The sequence below is a fragment of the Lissotriton helveticus genome, chromosome 4_1 (genome assembly GCF_964261635.1).
Source record: "Lissotriton helveticus chromosome 4_1, aLisHel1.1, whole genome shotgun sequence".
Lineage (NCBI taxonomy): Eukaryota > Metazoa > Chordata > Amphibia > Caudata > Salamandridae > Lissotriton > Lissotriton helveticus.
The window spans coordinates 1429568650-1429576149 of NC_136063.1; positions in this window are offsets into that span (position 1 = coordinate 1429568650).

The window sequence follows — 7500 nt, forward strand, 5'->3', positions numbered from 1 at the left end:
GACGGCTCCACGGGTCCCGGGTATCTGGGACTCCCTTCCCCGGGCCAACGGCATGCCGGAGTTCCCAGGACAGGCTCCACGGGTCCCGGGCGTCCGGGGCTCCCTTCCCCGGTCCGACGGCTTGTCAGAGTGCCCAGGACGGGCTCCACGGTTCCCGGGCGTCCGGGGTTCCCTTCACTGGGTCAGCGGCATGTCAGAGTGCCCAGGACGAGTTCCACGGGTCCCGGGCAGTCCTCCCCCGGGCGTCCGGGGCTCCCTTCCCCGGGCCGTCGGCAGGTCAGAGTGCCCAGGACGGGCTCCATGGGTCCCGGGCAGTCCTCCCCCCGGGCGTCCGGGGCTCCCTTCCCCGGGCCGACGGCAGGTCAGAGTGCCCAGGACGGGCTCAACGGGTCCCGGGCAGTCCTCCCCCCGGGGGTCCGGCGCTCCCTTCTCCAGGCCGATGGCAGGTCAGAGTGACCAGGACGGGCTCCACGGGTCCCGGGCAGTCCTCTCCCGGGCGTACGTGGTTGTCCGACTGATTCGGGCAGATGTGCTTTTACGAACCGGATCGGAATCGGCCCAAATAATAATAATAATAATAATATTAATAATAATCCACATTTGTAAGGCGCACAATCACCCGTAAGGGTCTCTAGGCGCTAGGGGCCGTCGGGAAGATTAAGCAAGCTATTGCCCAGAGTCACATGGTGCTGGGCTAATCTGCGGCCGGTGCCGGGGATCGAACCCTGATCTCTGGGATGCTCGAGGGTTACTACGCGCTCTACAAAAACCTTAAATAAAAAAATGTCCAGATTCCGGAGTCAGCCGCCCTAGCCGCGGCGCCAGCTATTTCCCAGAGTCACCTGGTGCTGGGCTAATCTGCCGCCGGTGCCGGGGATCGAACCGTGATCTCCAGATTCCGGAGTCAGCCTCCCTAGCCGCGGCGCCAGCTATTTCCCAGAGTCACGTGGTGCTGGGCTAATCTGCGGCCGGTGCCGGGGATCGAACCCTGATCTCTGGGATGCTCGAGGGTTACTACGCGCTCTACAAAAACCTTAAATAAAAAAATCTCCAGATTCCGGAGTCAGCCGCCCTAGCCGCGGCGCCAGCTATTTCCCAGAGTCACCTGGTGCTGGGCTAATCTGCCGCCGGTGCCGGGGATCGAACCGTGATCCCCAGATGGGGATATCCCAAAAACCTGGCATGGATACGGCCCGCCAGGACAGGTTTGGGCACCCCTGATATAGAGGCAGTCAACGCGAAATCTGCTGGGTTCGATTCCGATCCGTGTCAGAAGGTCCGTAGGAATCTGTCGGGCTTGGGAGTCCGTACAACAGGGGTGCCCAAACCTGTCCTGGCGGGCCGTATCCATGCCAGATTTTTGGGATATCCCCATCTGGTGATCACGGTTCGATCCCCGGCGCCGGCGGCAGATCAGAGTGCCCAGGACGGGGTCCATGTGACCCGGGCAGTCCTATCCCCTGGGTGTACGTGGTTGTCCGACATGTCGGTCGGATGTGCTTTTACGTACCGGATCGGAATCGGCCCCCATAAAATCGTACGTAAAGTATATAGCAAATCAACCTGAAATCTGCTGGGTCAGAAAGGGCTCGATTCCGATCCGTGTCGGAAGGTTAGGAGTCCGTACGAATTTGTCTGGACGGCATGGCAGAGTGCCCGGGATGGGCTCCATGGCTCTTGGGCAGTCGTCCCCCGGGCGTCCGGGGCTCCATCCAGGCCGACGGCATGGCAGAGTGCCTGGGACGGGCTCCATGCGTCCCGGGCCTTCGTCCCCCGGGCGTCCGGGGCTCCATCCAGGCTGACAGCATGGCAGAGTGCCCGGGTCGGGCTCCATGGTTTTCAGGGTGGTCCTCCCCTGGGTGTCGGGGCGCTCCAGGCCGAAGGCATGGAAAAGTGCCCAGGACGGGCTTCATGCGTCCCGGGCATTCGTCCCCCGGGCGTCCGGGGCTCCATCCAGGCTGACGGTATGGCAGAGTGCCCGGGTCGGGCTCCATGGCTTTCACGGTGGTCCTCCCCTGGGTGTCTGGGGGCTCCAGGCCGAAGGCATGGAAAAGTGCCCAGGACGGGCTCCATGCGTCCCGGGCACGGGCACGGGGACGGGGACAGGGTCGGGAGAGTCCAGGCGGCTTCACTTCCGTGTCCAGCCATCTGATCGCCCAGATTCCCTCGGCCATCTGGTCGCCCGGATCCCCCCGGGCATCTGGTCGCCCGCAACGCTTTCCTATGGGCCGACCAGATGGCCGAACTTCCCTGGAAGTCCCGATGAGGTGCCATTCGCTGCCCGGATCCCAGCGAGGGCTCCAGGAGGTCGGGTACATTCGCGCCTTGGGTCCCCTCTGTCACCTCGCGTGCACAGATTACAAGAAAAGGGGGTAATTTTCCTCCGGATTACTAGGGAGAAGGGTACGCCCGGACACCCCTCCGAGGCTGGTGGTTCTCTGCCATGGGGACCAGATGGGCTATGCATGGGCAACACCTCCCTAGGCCACCCGGGGCTTCCTTCCTCCAGGCCAACTGCATGTCAAATTGCCCAGGACGGGCTCCATGGCTCCTGGGTAGTCGTCCCCCGGGCGTCCGGGGCTCCATCCAGGCTGACGGCATAGAAAAGTGCCCAGGACGGGCTCCATGCGTCCCGGGCATTCGTCCCCTGGGCGTCCGGGGCTCCATCTAGGCTGACGGTATGGCAGAGTGCCCGGGTCGGGCTCCATGGTTTTCACGGTGGTCCTCCCCTGGGTGTCTGGGGGCTCCAGGCCGAAGGCACGGAAAAGTGCCCAGGACGGGCTCCATGCGTCCCGGGCATTCGTCCCCCGGGCTTCCGGGGCTCCATCCAGGCTGACGGCATGACAGAGTGCCCGGGTCGGGCTCCATGGGTCCCGTGCAGCCCTCCCCCGGGCGTCCGGGGCTCCCACCGCCAGGCCGACGGCATGTCAAAGTGCCCAGGACGGGCTCCATGAGTCCGGGACAGTCCTCCCCCGGGCGTCCGGGACACCCATCTCCAGGAGGCCAACGGCATTGGCAAAGTACCCAGGACGGGCTCCATGGGTCCCGGGCAGACCTCCCTCGGGCGTCCGGGGCACCCATCTCCATGAGGCCAACGGCATTGGCAAAGTACCCAGGACGGGCTCCATGGGTCCCAGGTAGACCTCCCCCGGGCGTCCGGGGCACCCATCTCCACGAGGCCAACGGCATTGGCAAAGTACCCGGGAAGGGCTCCATGGGTCCCGGGTAGACCTCCCCCGGGCGTCCGGGGCACCCATCTCCATGAGGCCAACGGCATTGGCAAAGTACCCAGGACGGGCTCCATGGGTCCCGGGCAGCTTCCCCCGGGCGTCCGGGGCACCCACCTCCAGGCCGACGGCATGTCAAAGTACCCAGGACGGGCTCCACGGGTCCCGGGCATTCCTCCCCCAGGTCGTCCGGGCCCTAGAGCTCTGGTGGTCCAACCTGCGCCTGAGGCCCAGCCGGGGTCCAAGAGCCCTGCCTTGCGTGGGCAGGCAGTCAGGAACCCTACCGCGAAGGCTTGGGATGGATGGGGAGCTGGGAGTCCTTTCGATCCCGGCCCTCTGGTCGCCCGCGATGCTTTCCAATGGGGCGACCAGATGGCCGGGCTTCCCTGGAAGTCCCGATGAGGTGCCATTCGACTCCTGGATCCCAGCTAGGGCTCCATGAGGTCGGGTTCTTTTACGCCTTGGGTCCCCTCTGTCACCTCGCGTGCACGGATTGCAAGAAAGGGGGGTAATTTCCCTCCGGATTACTAGGGGCAGGGTACGCCCGGACACCTCTCCAGGGCTGGTGGTTCTCTGCCCGGGGGACCAGATGAGATATGCCTGGGCAACACCTCCCCCGGGCGTCTGGGGGCTCCATTCTCCGGGCCAACGGCATGGCTCAATGCCCAGGACGGGCTCCACGTGTCCCGGACAGACCTCCCCTGGGCGTCCGGGGCAACCATCTCCAGGAGGCCAACAGGATGGCAAAGTACCCGGGAAGGGCTCCACGGGTCCCGGGCAGCCTTCCCCCGGGCGTCCGGGGCTCCCACCTCCAGGCCGACGGCATGTCACAGTGCCCAGGACGGGCTCCATGGGCCCCGGACAGCCCTCCCCCCGGGCGTTCGGGGCACACATCTCCAGGAGGCCAACAGCGTTGCAAAGTACCCGGAAAGGACTCCACGGGTACCGGGCAGTCCTCCCCCGGGCGTCCGGGGCACCCATCTCCATGAGGCCAACGGCATTGGCAAAGTACCCGGGAGGGGCTCCACGGGTCCCGGGCAGGCCTCCCCCGGGCGTCCAGGGCACCCACCTCCAGGCCGACGGCATGTAAAAGTGCCCAGGACGGGCTCCATGGGTCCCGGGCAGCCCACCCCCGGGCATCTGGGGCACCCATCTCCAGGAGGCCAACGGAGTTGCAAAGTACCCGGGAAGGGCTCCACGGGTACCGCGCAGTCCTCCCCCGGGCGTCCGGGGTCTCCCTTCTCCAGGCCGACGGCATGGTTCAATGCCCAGGACGGGACGTCAAGTGGCCAGGACGGGCTCCATGCGTCCCGGGCATTCGTCCCGGGACGGGGACGGGGACGGGGTGGGGAAGAGTCCAGGCGGCTTCACCTCCATGCCCAGCCATCTGGTCGCCCGGATTCCCTCGGCCATCTGGTCGCCCGGATCCCCTCGGGCATCTGGTCGCCCACAACGCTTTCCTATGGGGGGGACCAGATGGCCGAACTTCCCTGGAAGTCTTAATGAGGTGCCATTCGCCTCCCGGATCCCGGCGAGGGCTCCATGAGGTCGGGTTCTTTCACGCCTTGGGTCCCCTCGCGTGCACAGATTGCAAGAAAGGGGGGTAATTTGCCTCCGGATTACTATGGGGCAGGGTATGCCCTGACACCCCTCCAGGGTTGGTGGCTCTCTGCCATGGGGACCAGATGGGATATGCCTGGGCAACACCTCCCTAGGCCACCCGGAGCTTCCTTCCTCCAGGCCAACTGCATGTCAAATTGCCCAGGACGGGCTCCATGGCTCTTGGGCAGTCGTCCCCCGGGCGTCCGGTGCTCCATCCAGGCCGACGGCATGGCAGAGTGCCCGGGACAGGCTCCATGCGTCCCGGGCCTTCGTCCCCCCGGGCGTCCGGGGCTCCATCCAGGCTGACGGCATGGCAGAGTGCCCGGGACGGGCTCCACGGGCCCCGGGCATCCGGGGCTCCCTTCCCCGGGCCAGCGGCATGTCAGAGTGCCCAGGACGGGCTCCACGGGCCCCGGTCATCCGGGGCACCCTTCCCCGGGCCAGCGGCATGTCAGAGTGCCCAGGACCAGTTCCACGGGTCCCGGGCAGTCCTCCCCCGGGCGTCCGGGGCTCCCTTCCCCGGGCCAAAGCATTTCAGAGTGCCCAGGACGGGCTCCACGGGTTCCGGGCGTCCAGGTCTCCCTTCCCCGGGCCAACGGCTTGTCAGAGTGCCCAGGACGGGCTCCACGGGCCCCGGGCATCCGGGGCACCCTTCCCCGGGCCAGCGGCATGTCAGAGTGCCCAGGACGAGTTCCACGGGTCCCGGGCAGTCCTCCCCCCGGGTGTCCGGGGCTCCCTTCCCCGGGCCAAAGCATTTCAGAGTGCCCAGGACGGGCTCCACGGGTCCCGGACGTCCGGGGCTCCCTTCCCCGGGCCAACGGCATACAGGAGTGCCCAGGACGGGCTCCACGGGTCCCGGACGTCCGGGGCTCCCTTCCCCGGGCCAACGGCATACAGGAGTGCCCAGGACGGGCTCCACAGGTCCCGGTCGTCTGGGGCTCCCTTCCCCGGGCCAACGGCTTGTCAGAGTGCCAAGGACGGGCTCCACGGGTCCCGGTCGTCTGGGGTCCCTCCCCCGGGCCAACAGCAGGTCAGAGTGCCCAGGACGGGCTCCACGGGTCCCGGGCAGCCCGCCCCCCGGGCGTTCGGGGCACCCATCTCCAGGAGGCCAACGGCGTTGCAAAGTACCCGGGAAGGGCTCCACGGGTACCGGGCAGTCCTCCCCCGGGCGACCGGGGCTCCCTTCTCCAGGCCAACGGCATAGTTCAATGCCCACGACGGGCTCCATGTGTCCCGGACAGACCTCCCCCGGGCGTCCGGGGCACCCATCTCCAGGCCAACGGCATGGCTCAATGCCCAGGACGGGCTCCATGGGTCCGGGGAGGCGTCCCATGCACCTCCGGGCTTGGGAGCCCCGGCTGGGTGCAGGGGCCCGGGCGGGCCCCGGGTCGGGTGCTCCGGCCCTGGGCCCTGTCTCCCAGCCTGCCGCACGGCCAAGGGCCCGGGAAGGGGTTCCGATGTGCCCGGGGAGCCTCCCCTTGCTTGGCTGGGTTCAGGAGCAGTGGCTAGGGCCACTGAGGGCCCGGGGAGGGCGGCCTCCCCACCCCGGGCTCTGTCCTTGGTCCTGCTGCGTGGCAGGGTGCCCGGGACGGGGTCCGGAGGGACCGGGGAGGCGTCCCATGCACCTCCGGGCTTGGGAGCCCCGGCTGGGTCCAGGTGCCCGGGCGGGCCCCGGGTCGGGTGCTCCGGCCCTGGGCCCTGTCTCCCAGCCTGCCGCACTGCCAAGGGCCCGGGAAGGGGTTCCGATGTGCCCGGGGAGCCTCCCCTTGCTTGGCTGGGTTCAGGAGCAGTGGCTAGGGCCCCTGAGGGCCCGGGGAGGGCGGCCTCCCCACCCCGGGCTCTGTCCTTGGTCCTGCTGCGTGGCAGGGTGCCCGGGACGGGGTCCGGAGGGACCGGGGAGGCGTCCCATGCACCTCCGGGCTTGGGAGCCCCGGCTGGGTCCAGGGGCCCGGGCGGGCCCCGGGTCGGGTGCTCCGGCCCTGGTCCCTGTCTCCCAGCTTGCCGCACTGCCAAGGGCCCGGGAAGGGGTTCCGATGTGCCCGGGGAGCCTCCCCTTGCTTGGCTGGGTTCAGGAGCAGTGGCTAGGGCCCCTGAGGGCCCGGGGAGGGCGGCCTCCCCACCCCGGGCTCTGTCCTTGGTCCTGCTGCGTGGCAGGGTGCCCGGGACGGGGTCCGGAGGGACCGGGGAGGCGTCCCATGCACCTCCGGGCTTGGGAGCCCCGGCTGCGTCCAGGGGCCCGGCCGGGCCCCGGGTCGGGTGCTCCGGCCCTGGGCCCTGTCTCCCAGCCTGCCGCACTGCCAAGGGCCCGGGAAGGGGTTCCGATGTGCCCGGGGAGCCTCCCCTTGCTTGGCTGGGTTCAGGAGCAGTGGCTAGGGCCCCTGAGGGCCCGGGGAGGGCGGCCTCCCCACCCCGGGCTCTGTCCTTGGTCCTGCTGTGTGGCAGGGTGCCCGGGACGGGGTCCGGAGGGACCGGGGAGGCGTCCCATGCGCCTCCGGGCTTGGGAGCCCCAGCTGGGTCCAGGGGCCCGGGTGGGCCCCGGGTCGGGTGCTCAGGCCCTGGGCCCTGTCTCCCAGCCTGCCGCACTGCCAAGGGCCCGGAAAGGGGTTCCGATGTGCCCGGGGAGCCTCCCCTTGCTTGTCTGTGTTCAGGAGCTCCATCCGGGGCCCCTGAG